Below are 13,551 nucleotides of genomic sequence, written 5' to 3'. Positions count from 1 at the left end.
TGTGGATTTGCTGCCTATTTGCTGAGTTTTTGTTTTGTATTTTACCAGCTTCCTATGGTGTTTCCCACGCTGTCATCTGTGTGACAGCGTGGGAAACACTGGTGCGATGGTTCTTATCTGCATTAACGCAACCGCCGGTAAGACCGTCGGTCAGAACGCTGCGGGTTAATGCTGTCAGATGTCAGTGTGACCCCGCAGCTGTGACTGTGACTCGCAGCGGTGACCTGCGGTAAAAAGCTTACCGCAGGTCAGCAGGTGTGGGCTGATGAGACTACTGCTCTCATCGGGCTACGTCTGCTGTCACTGATAACAGTGACAGCAGGTGTTGCTGAGAGGAGACATAGTCTTATCTGCCAGCGCCTGTGCTCACAGTTGAAAAATAAATTAAATTAATTACTTGAACCAATGTTATCCATTTAATCATAGAATCGTAGAGTTGGAAGGGACCTCCTGGGCCATCTGGTCCAAACCCCTGCCCAAAGCAGGATTCGCTAAATCAGTCAGATGTCTGTCCAGCCTCTGTTTGAAGACTTCCATTGAAGGAGAACTTTAGGCTGTTCAGGCAATCATTTTTTTACAAGGTCCATGTGAAAAATGTTGTAGCATGCACTAGTGCAAGTTTTTGGTAAGACTCATCTACTAAAGTCTAAAAAATTGGGTTCTATACTGATCAACCGCATAGCATTCAATTTTTATGGAAACATTGCCATGCTTAAATAGGTCGTCCAGTCTTTCGATAAAGCAGACTTCTTAATCCTGATTGCATGCGGTGCACATGCTGTCAGGATTCACCATTATTGCCGGTGGGAGCGGGAGGTCATGTGACCAGAATAATGAGATTTACACACATAAAGTGACTGTAGACTTTTATCAGAAGACTGGACAACCCCCTTAACGTAGGAAATTGTATTTGGTTTTGTAGATTTAATTCACTGTTGATATATAAAAATAAATGTGATACAGATGACAATACCAATGAAAAAAATTCAGTTTTTGGGGATATGAAAATCAGCAGATTATTTCATCCGCTCAAGTAAACTTGAATTTGCAGAAAGGGCAAAATAAAAATTGGAGCAGGACCCTCAGTTTACACAGAACATTATGTTCAGTGATGAGGCAAACTCTTTTGGGTGGGCCATTTATATGGATACACCTAAATAAAATGGGAATGGTGACAGTTTTCTTGCGTAGGGTGTCTTGCATTGAAATCTGCTGCAGTGACCCGGGTACTGCGTTCACCAGACATCAACACAATTTCTATCCACTCCTCACGTGTTAACCTCTGCGACATGTCAATGGCTGTAAACAAAAATAAACTTGTAAATAACTCATGAAAGAATAAAGCTACATTAAAACCAAGCACACCATTGTTTTCCTTGTGGAATTCCCAATAAGTTTAATGTGTCACATGACCCTCTTCCCACTGAAAAAAAAAATAAAGTTGGATCAACCGACTTCAAAATGGCCGCCATCTTCAAACATGTTTCCCCCCTCCCATATACTAATGTGCCACCAACAGGAAGTTGATATCACCAACCATTCCCATTTTATTTAGGTGTATCCATATAAATGACCCACCCAGTACAGAAATCTCTACAGTATGGGGAGAGGAGAAATGAATTACAGTCAAAGAGAGGGCAGAGAAAAGAGTAGATAAGGAGAAAAGCACCGGACACATGAGTTAATAAACACAAGCAGAATACTGGATACCCACAGATCTCACATCCAGCCTATAATACAGGGAGAGACACTCCCAAGAGAGAAAAATCTGAAACTTGGATCAGGCTGCAAACTGCATACCAAGGGGTCTGAAAGAATAAATATTGCGGACTGGAACTTAAGGTACCATCACATTTAGCGATGCAGCAGCGATCCCGACCACGATAGGACCCGTTCAGGATCGCTGGTGCATCTCTAAATGGTGGCTAGTGAGCTGTCACACAGGCAGTTCTCACCAGCGATGCAGCAGCGGTCGGTGGTCGTTACTTACCTGTCAGACGCGGCGATGAAGACGTCCTCCCGCCCACGTCCACGCGTCGCTCGTCGGCGCCAGCAGGAAGCGGCCGACGAGAAACGGCCCAGGACGTTCTCACGCGATCAGCGATAGACAGCGGGGCAGCCGCTCGGAGGTAAGTATCAGACATAGCGATATCGCTAGCAATATCGCTACTGCGTCACAAAATCGGTGACGCTTAAGCGATATCGCTAGCGGTCTCGCTTAGTGTGACCGGGCCTTTAGCCTTCTTTGAGATGCATAATAACCGCATGTTTAACGATTATTTTAAGTTAATGTTCCAATTTTCCAGTTTTAGTTTGGTCATTCCTGACTTTTGATCACTATGCAGAGCCCCTTTCATTATGATACATACGCACATGTCTATGTGAAAAATATAATGAATGAATCCATAGGTAAAGTTACGAGTCAGCTGCTATATGTTTTATAATATACCGGTTTAGTAGTAGGTACTTCGCGCACCGTCCTCTCCTGGCTGCTGATGAGAGGCAATCAGTAATATGGCTGAAGCATACTAAAGAATTACTCATTTGCTTTTAGAAGTGGCTGCACTATGAGAGGGTAAAATGGGTCTAATGACTACATATATTACATCAAGGACCGGGCAGAACATGTTACTAAGTGTACAAGGACGATATGACATTGGTTTCAACTGCCTACCCATTCATGGCTCATCTATGTACAGTCATAGCCGAAAGTGTTGGTATCCTTGAAATTTTTCCAGAGAATGAAGTAGTTCTCCCAGAAAATTAGTGCAGTTACAAATGTTTTGCTATTCACATGTTGCTTTGTGTGTGTTGAAACAACAGAAAAAAACAGAGAAAAAAGGTAAATTGGACATAATTTCACGCAAAACCCCAAAAATGGGCTGGATAAAATTGTTGCCAACCTCAACTTAATATTCGCTTCCTGTGACCATGAACAAGTTTCTTACACCTCTCAGGCTAGTTTCACACTAGCGTTTTGGGCCACAGCGCATGGCCGACGCTAAGCCCCGCCCCCTGCCCACCCCCTCCAGTCATCTCCGCCTAGTATCGCACACGGCTGCATGCGATCTGCACACCCTATCTTTAGCATAGGGTGCGCAGACCGTGTGCTGACCGTGCGCTAGTAGAATTTTGCGTGTGCTGCGCCCTTTTGACGGTGCTCCGAGTGCACCAAAATGCAACATGGTGCGTTCGGCGCACACTGGCGCACCGTCAAAAGGGCACAGCGCACGCAAGATTCTACTTGCGCACGGTCTACACACCCTATGCTAAAGATAGGGTGTGCAGATCGCATGCAGCCGTGTGAGATACTAGGCGGAGATGACCGGGGGGGCGGGCAGGGGGCGGGGCTTAGCAGCGGCCGTGCGCTGCGGCCCAAAACGCTAGTGTGACGCTAGCCTCATCTGGCATTTTGGACCACTCTCCTTTTGCAAACTCTTCCAGGTCTCATATTTCACCTTCTCCCAACAGCACTTTTAAGATCTCTCCACAGGTGTGCAATGGGATTTAGATCCGGACACATTGCTGGCCATATAAGAACTCTCCAGCGCTTGTTTCCATTCATTTCTGGGGCTTCTTGAACTATGTTTGTGGTCATTGCCTTGCTGTAAGACCCATAACCTATTTTTATGACACTGGACACTACATATTGTAACCCAAAATCCTTTGGTAATCTTCAGATTTCATGATGCTTTGCACACAGTCAAGGCATCCAGTGCCATAAGCAACAAAACAACCCCAAAACATATATGACCCTCCACCATATTTGACTGTACGTACTGTGTTCTTTTCTTTGTAGTCCTCATTCCATTTTCGGTAAAGAGTAGAATGATGTGCTTTACCAAGAAGCTCTATCTTGGTCTCATCTGTCCAAAATATACTATTCCAGAAGGATTTTGGCTTACTCACGTACATTTTGGCAAACTGCAGATTAGCTTTTATATGTCTCTATCAGCAGTGGGGTCTCCTGGGTCTCCTGCCATAGCATTTCATTCATATGTCAAGGGATAGTTTGTGCTGACACTGATGCACACTGAGCCTGCAGGAAAGCTTGAATTTTTTCATACATTGACCTCAATAGTACCACACTCGCAGTACCTGACATTGGCCATTACACAGCGTATGGCACTATGCTGCTCTGCTTCTTGCCTTGTCACCACAGTGGAAGATGCAATACTTAAGTCCTGGAAAACCCCTTTAATAGAAGAAGGTCTTAATTTCAGGTTTCCCATCTGCTGACATGAATAAAAAGCAGTTAGAAATACGATCTCTCAGTCTGGCAGACCTGTACTGTCCTGAATTATATAGGCAACCATTGATGTGAATAGACCTTGTGTAATGCCTACTTTTACCTATGGCGGTGCTGCAGAAAAATTGAACACTTGCTGTATGGTTATCCTACAGACTGCAGCTGATTGCTTCACTCCCAGCAATGCAATATTTTGCAATCAGCTCCAAGTTAATGTCATAGCACCCTAAGGTTAGAAATGCTACATCTGTAGGTCGGATGTCGCAGCTCACCATTGCCATCTTTAACGGGGTTGTCTACTACTTGGACAATCCCTTCTCATTCCCAACACTTCACTTCGATAAAATAAAAAATCCTATATATATCCCGTGCCTGCAGTGTCAGCACTAGCGGTCCCGGGGCTCCCGTGCGGCTACATGACACGTGGTGCCCGGCGCTCAATCAGCACTGGCGTCACTGTGTCTGCCGTGAACATGAAGAGGAAGTCAAAGATCAGCAGCAGCCTGGACTTCCTCTTCACGTTCAATTTGTCTGAAGGAGGGGACAGCGACACCAGTGCCGGTTGGCTGCCGGGGTCACGTGTTACTCAACTGCACAAGAGCACCGGGGAGAGCGAGTGCTGACACCGCAGGAATAGGAGGTGAGTGTAGGTGAGTCTTATTTTATCGGGACCAAGCCGGGGGAATGAGAAGGGGTTGTCCTAGTAGTGGACAACCCCTTTAATGTTGAGCACCAAAGTCACCATGTAGGTGCCAGAACTAAAAAATAAAAATAATCTTATGCTTATCCCGCAAAAAAACTCATAATACGGGGGGCTAATGTACAGTAGCTCCAGTGCCTCCAACCTGGAGCCTAAGGGGGCCCACGTCTATATAAGAAGACATGGACTTTAAGGTACCCTCCTTTAAATCCTTGTCTTTAACTCGGCCCGTTCTAAATTGACTTTATATATTTTGAACAAATCGGAGATTCTATTTCCTTCTCCAGAAACACACATCTTATTATTGCTGCGTTACCGCTGATTGCGTGCGCTGGCCTCGGGATATATCAACGCAGAACGGCAGCAAACACAGAAAAGTTATTAACACCAGGAATAGTAAAGCGATCGGGACTTTTCTTACAATAGCCTGATAATGAATGTTAGGAATTTCTGAGCGGTGTAGAAAATTAAAACACGTCTTTCAGGATATGGATTTATCTTCTTCTTTTCTTTTTCTACGGATTGTGGTCAATGTTACATCCTCCCTGACTCCCATTCTCTGCATTGTGCTCACATATAAAGGAAAAAGTCCACGTGTCGGAATCAATAGGAGCACAATGTGGTTTCTGAGCGCTGGATACAAAATAATTCCCAGTGTGATTTTCTTAAATGCCGCCTTGTTTCCTGCTTGATGTGTGGCAGCGTTGCTATGTGTGTTTCTAGTATATTGATAGTGGAGCACAATGGAGGAAAACTAAATTCACTGTTAAAAAAAAGTTATGCCATATTGTTAAATGCAAATATATCAGCAAGGAAACCTATAAATATCTAATAACAAAGGGACTAATGTTGTAGCCATAATTAATCCAACTTATCAAGCAGAATTCCTGCACGAAAAGCCTAGAAATTTTGTAATATTTAGTGTTTTTTACACCAATCCTGGTAAAGAAGAACAAGGAGTCCTGGAACTGGAAGAGATGACAACATCCCGTCTGTTTGGGATCACATGAAGAGACAGAAGGATCCACACAAGCCTCATACACAGAAGATCTGGGGTCAGGTTTCCAGGATGTTTGGAAAAACCTCCTGTCGAGTTTCATCCTAAAACTGTGCTCAGGTGACCGAGAAGAAGTGATGAAAGCAAAGAATGATCACCAAATATCAATTTAGATTTCTCTTTTGTTCATTCTTTTTACGTTTTTGTAATTGATAAAAAATAAACTGTTAACACATGCATTTTTGAAAGCATTCCTAATTTGTGGCAATTTTTCCACAGCTTCCTATGACAATTGTGTCTTCAGACAGGACGAGGTCTAGAACTCTATCGCTACCTATTCTCACCACAAACAGAAACATTACCCCTTAGACCCCAGTCCAGATCCTCTCACCTAGCCAAATCAGATCTCACACTTTGCACTGATGAGGAGCAACAACCCAAAACACAGCGTCTGCAAATTGAGATTCTGGTTTGGCTTTCATCCCAAGTCATGTGGGAAGGCTCTTTCAAGAGTCAATATTGACTTTTAGGATTTCTTTTTTCAATAGGTGGCACTAGAGTTCCTGTCCTCTTCCTCTTTAAAGAGACAATTTGCATTATTAATTTCCCAGAGGAGCATGCATGGCTTATAAGTCTCCTCACTCTGACCTGCTAGGCCTGACTTGTCACGCTCCACAAGGAGTAATGTTACCCATTAGCCCTCAGTCCAGAGCTTCTCACCTAAACAAATCAGTTCTCATACTTTGCACTGGTGAGGGGCAACACCCCAAACACTGTGTCTGCAAATTGAGATTCTGGTTTGGCTTTTATCTTAACTCTTATTGCAAGGCTCTTTAAAGAGTCGATATTAACTTTTAGGATCACTGTTTCCGATAGGTGGCGCTATAGTTCTAGTCCTCCTCCTCTCTGAAGAGAAAATTTGCATATTTAATTTCCCAGAGGAGCATGCATGGCTTATAAGTCTCCTCACTTTGACATGCCAGGCCTGGCTTGTCACTCTCCACAAGTAGAAACGTTACACCTTAGACTCCACAATCGCCTAAAACATTTTCACAATATTACACATACACCACTAAATAACTGCTATTTTCTGATAATTTAATGAGCTACGGCTGCCGCCAGGGAACGGTGGTGAGGGAAACCTCCTGCCGCTCGCTGTATATTTGGGCTTGATAATAATGTAACTTTTATTGACAAATCATTAGATTATTACATTTTCTGTCTAAATACTGTTACCTTGGAAACATGATATCGCACAGTAAAAAAAAAAAAGCTCCGATGGCAGCCTATGATGAATGGAGATGAAAAGTAAATGGTTTTAGCTTGATGCGAGTTTGTCATATTAGATTAATTGTGTTATTCGTCTATTTAGAAAGGATTACATTACAGCAGTTACAATGTAGCAATATTATTTGTCACTCATTTTGCATCAATAGTTACATAGACAGAATGAATGACATCTGTATCCATGTCATTAAATCGGAAAACATCCATCTAGATGATGTGACAAAGAGACTGACGGAAAATTGAAAGAAGGGAAGCGTTTAATTAGAAATAATAATCTATTATTAATCATGTAGTGGATTAATAACTCGGCTCTGCTGCTTTCTTGGCTTTAGCTTTCCCTTTGTATTGGTAAGATTTCTCCGTCTTTATATAGTAGTACATCACCAATCAATACCATTGATTTATTTGCACACAGTTCCACATGGGACACCATTTGCCTTGATGCAATCCTGTTTCGAGTGCTAGAAAAATCACATACGGCCTTAGACTAAGCACACTAAAAATGTTTTGTTTTGTTTTTCAAAAAGCCTCTTCATGTAGGTGTAAGAGGGTGAAGAGGAAGAAGAGCCCAAAACGGGTTACCTCTCCTGCTCCGTGTCCGGAACCACCTAGCCGGGCAGCAGGGTTTCCAGGGGGGAAGACTTTATGGCCTGGACCGACTGCACCATGTGACTGTAGGGAGTAGTGAAGAAAGGGAAGGGGCGGTGGACCGGAAGCTGTGCAGGTAGAGGGCACGAAAGGAGAGCGCGCAGCACGCAGAGCAGAGTGCCCGGGACAGAGGCCAGGCTGCAGCACCGCCCTCCCAGAGAAAGAGAACCCCCTGTCTAGAGACAGAGACCAAAGGATGAGGTGTAGAGAGCGCCGTATGTGAGTACGTGGACACGATAGCCTCCGTGACTAGAGGAGACTTCCCCCTGACAGTGCAGAGACAGTGACCCGAAAGCGCTGTCCCGGAGACCGCAGTGACAAGCTGGGGTCCCTGAGTGTGGCAGAGAGACTTCCCAGTGTGCGCAATATCGTTCCTGTGGAGAGACAGTCGGGGTATCATACAGAGACTCAGGTTCGCAGCGTCTCCCTGCTCCTGGCTTTAACATCTGAGGTCCCAACTTAATTTAGAGAAGAGACTCTAAAGACTGCAAGCGCCGCTGTTGTAAGTGCAAATGTGGGAGAAGTAGATCCCTTCAATCAAGCTTTCCCCGGACTGATAAGTTCTATTTTTCTGAGTTTAACCGTTGCAACGCCTGTATAACTGTTTTATTGCTTTCTACAGCTCCATTGTGCTGTTCTACTGTTTTTTACTGTCACCTTTAACCCCCTACTGCTCCTCCCTGCGTGGAGAGAAAATCCTTGTAAATAGCCCTTTAACTCTTGGTCTGTCTCGGATCTGTGGCGACATCCTCAGTACCTGCAGTTTATTACAAGTGGCGTAGTCGGCAAGATGTCGTACATTGGCGCGGAGGGGGCAGACCAAGCAGTTGGGGGAGGCATCAGGTCTAGCGTCTCCCTGGAAGCCATGTTAAATAATTTGCCAAAACAAAATTCTCTGGGAGCAGTGTTATGTTGTGGAGTTGGACGGAGGATGATGCGGATGCATCCCATGACGCCGACCCTGGTGGGAGAGATAGCAGTGATGTCCCTAGAGGGGGAGGCATGGGATATGTTATGCTTAGCCCCCCCCAGGCAAGAGATACCCTGGACAAAGTTCTACGTATAGTTGAGGAGATGCATGGGGACCCCCGCTGATGTAGGGGAGCTGCGCATGCGACTGTTTCACCCGGTTCAAAGAGAGGGGGAGACTGTGACGCAGCTAATGAATACCCTGCAGGAACTCCATACTGCCATTGTCTGGAAGAATGGCATAGGCATAGGGCCGATTGACGTGGTAATACGAGACCAGCTGGTGAAGGTCTTGCATGACGTGATGATGAAGCAGGCCCTGCGAGAGCGCATGTGGGTAAAGCCAGACATGACTTTCTCTGAGGTTGGTAGTGAGGCGTGCACGCACGAGCAGGAGCAGATGGTGATAGTGCCGTTGGGGAAGGTACGGAGTGGGGAGGTAACTGCCACCACGGCCACTGCCCCCCAATGGGTGGAAGTTTTGGAGAGAGAGATTAAACAGTTCCGTAAAGAAATGGCTGAATCCAAGAGAACCCCGACTATAGAATCCAGCCCACTGGTGCGAGACAGAGAGACCGCCCCCAACATGAGACTAGTGTCACCCAGCGAAGAGGACCACCTACATTTTACATCTGCGGAGAACCCGGTCATATTGCTCGGTGGTGCCCTCGGTGGAATCGACCTTCCCAGCGTCATGCGTTAACGGCTCCGAGCTCGGAGGATGCCGAGCGGAGCCTGAAAATTGGAGAAGGAGTATCAGAAGTCCCACCAGCCTCGATTCCACGTGTCCCTTGGTCTGGGTCGAGATGAATGGACGAGCAGTACGTTGCTTAGTAGACAATGGCTCTCAGGTTACCACCATGCCTGAAGGATATTTCCACTGACACTTCACGGAGGCGCTGCGGCCAGAATGGGGGCCGGTGATTAAACTCACAGTGGCTAACCACTTACTCATCCCGGTCACAGGGGTGGTATGGATGTACATAGTGTTCTGCGGTAAGGATGTAGGGAGAAGAGAAGCAGTGCTAGTGGATGGAGAAGTGGCCAAAGACCATACTGTAACCTTGGGCATGAATGTGCTTAAAGATCTCTGGAACCTTCTCATCAACGAGTCCCCAGAGAAGTTCCTGCAACAATGAAGCGACCATACCCCTCAAAGGAGGATCTTACAGCAACTGATACGGACAGCTCAGGCCTAGGAAACATACAGCGATGGGAAGTCGCTCAGCAAAGTAATTGTACCCGCCTCTGTCAGCCGAGTGTTGTCCCCTGGACAGATCGTGTTTCCCTTGCCTGTCCGAGCTGGTATCCCCCTAGAGGGGGTTGAAGTACAAGTTGAACCTAGCAAGGCTGACCAGATACCATCGGGAATATTAGTCGCACGGACCCTGGCTACAGTGCGGAATGGAACTGTCCTTGTGCGCTGTGTAAATTTGGGAGAGATTGACATGACCTTGCCCCCCAGGAGTGAAGTGGCCCACATCCTAGGCATGCCCGATGAGCTAGTTCCATCTGAAGCAGTACAGCTGACTGCGAAGCCAGAAGATCCATGGTTGGTGACTGTAAATGCTGAAGTAACCCCGGACCCCCAATTGCTGAAGGAGGTGCAACAGATACTGGAACACATGCGGGCAGAACTCTCGGAACTGACTCCCCAACAGGTTCCCCGGGTGGAGTCCCTGCTAGGAAAATGCCAAGAAGTGTTTGCCAAAAATGAAGACAACTTTGGGCACACCACCGCAATAACATACGAGATACCCACCGGGGATGCGGCACTTATCAGGGAACGGTTTCGTCAGATACCCCCACAAATGTACCAAGAGGTGAAGGGGATGTTGTCACAAATGTTGAAGAAGAGAGTAGTACGTGAGAGCCATTATAACTGTTTTATTGCTTTCTACAGCTCCATTGTGCTGTTCTACTGTTTTATACTGTCACCTTTAACCCCCTACTGCTCCTCCCGGTGTGGAGTTCTAGAATATCCTTGTAAATAAACCTTTAACTCTTGGTCTGTCTCAGATCCGTGGTGACATCCTCAATACCTGCAGTTTATTACATAGGAAAGGAACAGGGTCTCTAATAACCTTTTGTAAACAGCAATACTATAAGTCAATATTGAGCCTTAGGCCTCTTTCACACATCAGGTTTTCGCCGTCAGGCGCGATCCGGCGCTTTTGACAGAAACCGGATCCGGCGAAATGCAATGCCGGATCCGTTTTCCCCCCCATTGACTTGCATTTGCGCCGGATCGCGCCGGATGGCCATGCGTTTCATCCGGTTTTCGCCGGATCCGGCAATGTGTCGCGATCCGGCGTCTGGAAAAAACGGTGACTGTAACGTTTTTTGTCTCCGTCGAAAAAGCCGGACACGCCGGATCCGGCGCGTCCGGCTTTTTCACACAACGAAAGCCTATGAGCGCCGCAATGCGCCGGATCCGGTTTTTTGGTCTGAGCATGCTCAGTAGCTCTGCCCACAAGACATATATAAAAGCAAGACAGTGGGACCCACAGCCACACCCAACATGCCACCCAAGACAGCAACCAGGCGCAGGAGAAGGCAGGAGACCACTGCAGCACCATCCGCACCACCACCACCCCAAATGGAGCAGCAAATAGAACATGCTGAGGAGGGGAGGCCAGCAGCAGATGAGAGACGGTAATTATCAAATCCCCCATTCCTCCAAACTAGGGCTATTGAATATCAAGATATTCATTGGCCCTTTGTTTCTCTTTATTCAACAGCCGCCCAAGAGATGCAGCAGCAGCAGCAGCAGCACTGGCTTCACTGGCAGCAGCTGTAACACCACCCACAGCCATGGAGTCTGGCCAGCAAGAGGACAGCACATCTTCTGGGAGCCCTCCCTCGCATCGTCAGCGTTTGACGGTAAGTTTTTATTTCCAAAATCCATCTTCTCTGTAATATATGTCTATTCATTGCCTTTTATTTCAAAACAGGAATCACAAGATGAAGAGGAGCTCCCAGAAGAAGAAGGAAGGGGTGGACAGACACTTGGAGTGGGCTCACAATTCGTAAGTTTTTTGCATCAAACGCAGAAACACAACATCACACTACACACAACACATAGAAAACAATGTTCTGCAGACCACACACAGCAAACAAATGCCTACATCCAAAGACATAACTTTTTTTGTTTTCTTCTCTAGTCTTCCCAATCTGGTGCTTGGCCAAGAGGTCCTCGCAGTGCCTCCCAGGGTCGTCGGCGACAGCAACGCGGTGGTCACCAGCGTGTAAGTATAAATATTTTTGCTTTGTTTTTTTGCACTTTTTATTTCATTTCTTTTGTGGAGGCTAATTATGTTATTTTTGTCTTTTTCTTTAACAGCCTTCACAGCGTGCTCCCGACTCTGACGGTGAGGATGGAGGGATTGATGTGGACCGCCTCATCGATCTCGTCAGAGAAAGGGAGCCGCTCTGAAATATGGCTGACCGCCGCCACGCTGACCTGATTGTTACCCGACGACTCTGGGAGGAAATCTGTTCTCTCCTTGTGGGCCGCTGGGAGGACCTCGAAGCTCGGGCCCAGATTAAAGAGCGTAAGTATATACAGTACCGGTTGCTTGATGTAAACCAGTGTTTCCCGAACTCCAGTCCTCGTGGTCCCCACGGATCATGTGTTCAGGATTTCTATTTACTATAGAAATCATGAAAACATGACCCCTGGGGACCATGAGGACTGGAGTTTGGGAAACACTGATGTTGTATACTAACCACTCCTTTCTTGTTTCAGGGAACAGAATTGTGAATCGGTGGCGGTCTGTGAGGGATCGTTTCAAGAAGGAGTTCAATAAAGAGATGCGGGCCCCGAGTGGATCTGGAGGACGCAGGAGCAAGTACAAGTACGCAGAAGCCCTGTCGTTCCTCCGGGAAACAATGGTCACCAGAAGGTAAATATTACACACCACATGTGAAAAAAAATGTTATATGTAAAAAAAATTTTCAGCCAGGGCCATACCATGTCAGTATTTTAATTGTTTTTTTTTCTCTTTATTCCACAGCACGGTGAGCAGCACTCGGGAGCCGGCACGATTGGACCCTTCTGAGGCGATCCCTGAGGAGACCGGCACCGAGGGACACTTCGACCGCCCCGGTACATCTGCACCTTCCCAGCCTTCCCACACATTCGACCCATCTGTCCCATCCACCAGCACAGGAGCATCGTGGCCGCCTACATTACATGAAGCTGCTGGTGAGGAGATCGCTTTCCCTTTACCCCACCCTTCTGCCCCTGCCACCTCTAGTACACCTGCGGGTACTGGGCGGCAGCGGCAGAGGGGTCAGGAAAAGACTTATGCGCCAGAGTTCTTGCATCTGAATGCATCTTTCCAGAACTGTCTAAAAGTCTTGTCAGAGCAAATCTCCGCAGGCTATCAGCAGATCAACTCCAGCATTCTGGAGGTGAAGACACTTCTGCAAACCATGCATTCAGAAGCAAGATCTTCGCCAAACCACACCTTTTTCAGGTCTGTTGTGGAGCGCATGGAAACGCTCTCTCCTGCCCAGCAGATGCATGTAATGCATTCATGCCACGCTGCTCTCCAGCAAGTTACCTCCCAACCTCCTCCTCCTCCCACCACAGTAGTTCCTCCACCTGCACCCCCTCCAGCCACTTTCCATCCTCCCCCTCCTATTACATCTACACCCCCTCCAGCCACTTTCCATCCTCCCCCTCCTATTACATCT

This window comes from Dendrobates tinctorius, unplaced genomic scaffold, assembly GCF_039654945.1.
Source record: "Dendrobates tinctorius isolate UK_male_01 unplaced genomic scaffold, ASM3965494v1 ptg000143l, whole genome shotgun sequence".
NCBI lineage: Eukaryota > Metazoa > Chordata > Amphibia > Anura > Dendrobatidae > Dendrobates > Dendrobates tinctorius.
The sequence above is the reverse complement of the archived record's forward strand: the minus strand, read 5'-3'. Positions refer to the sequence as shown.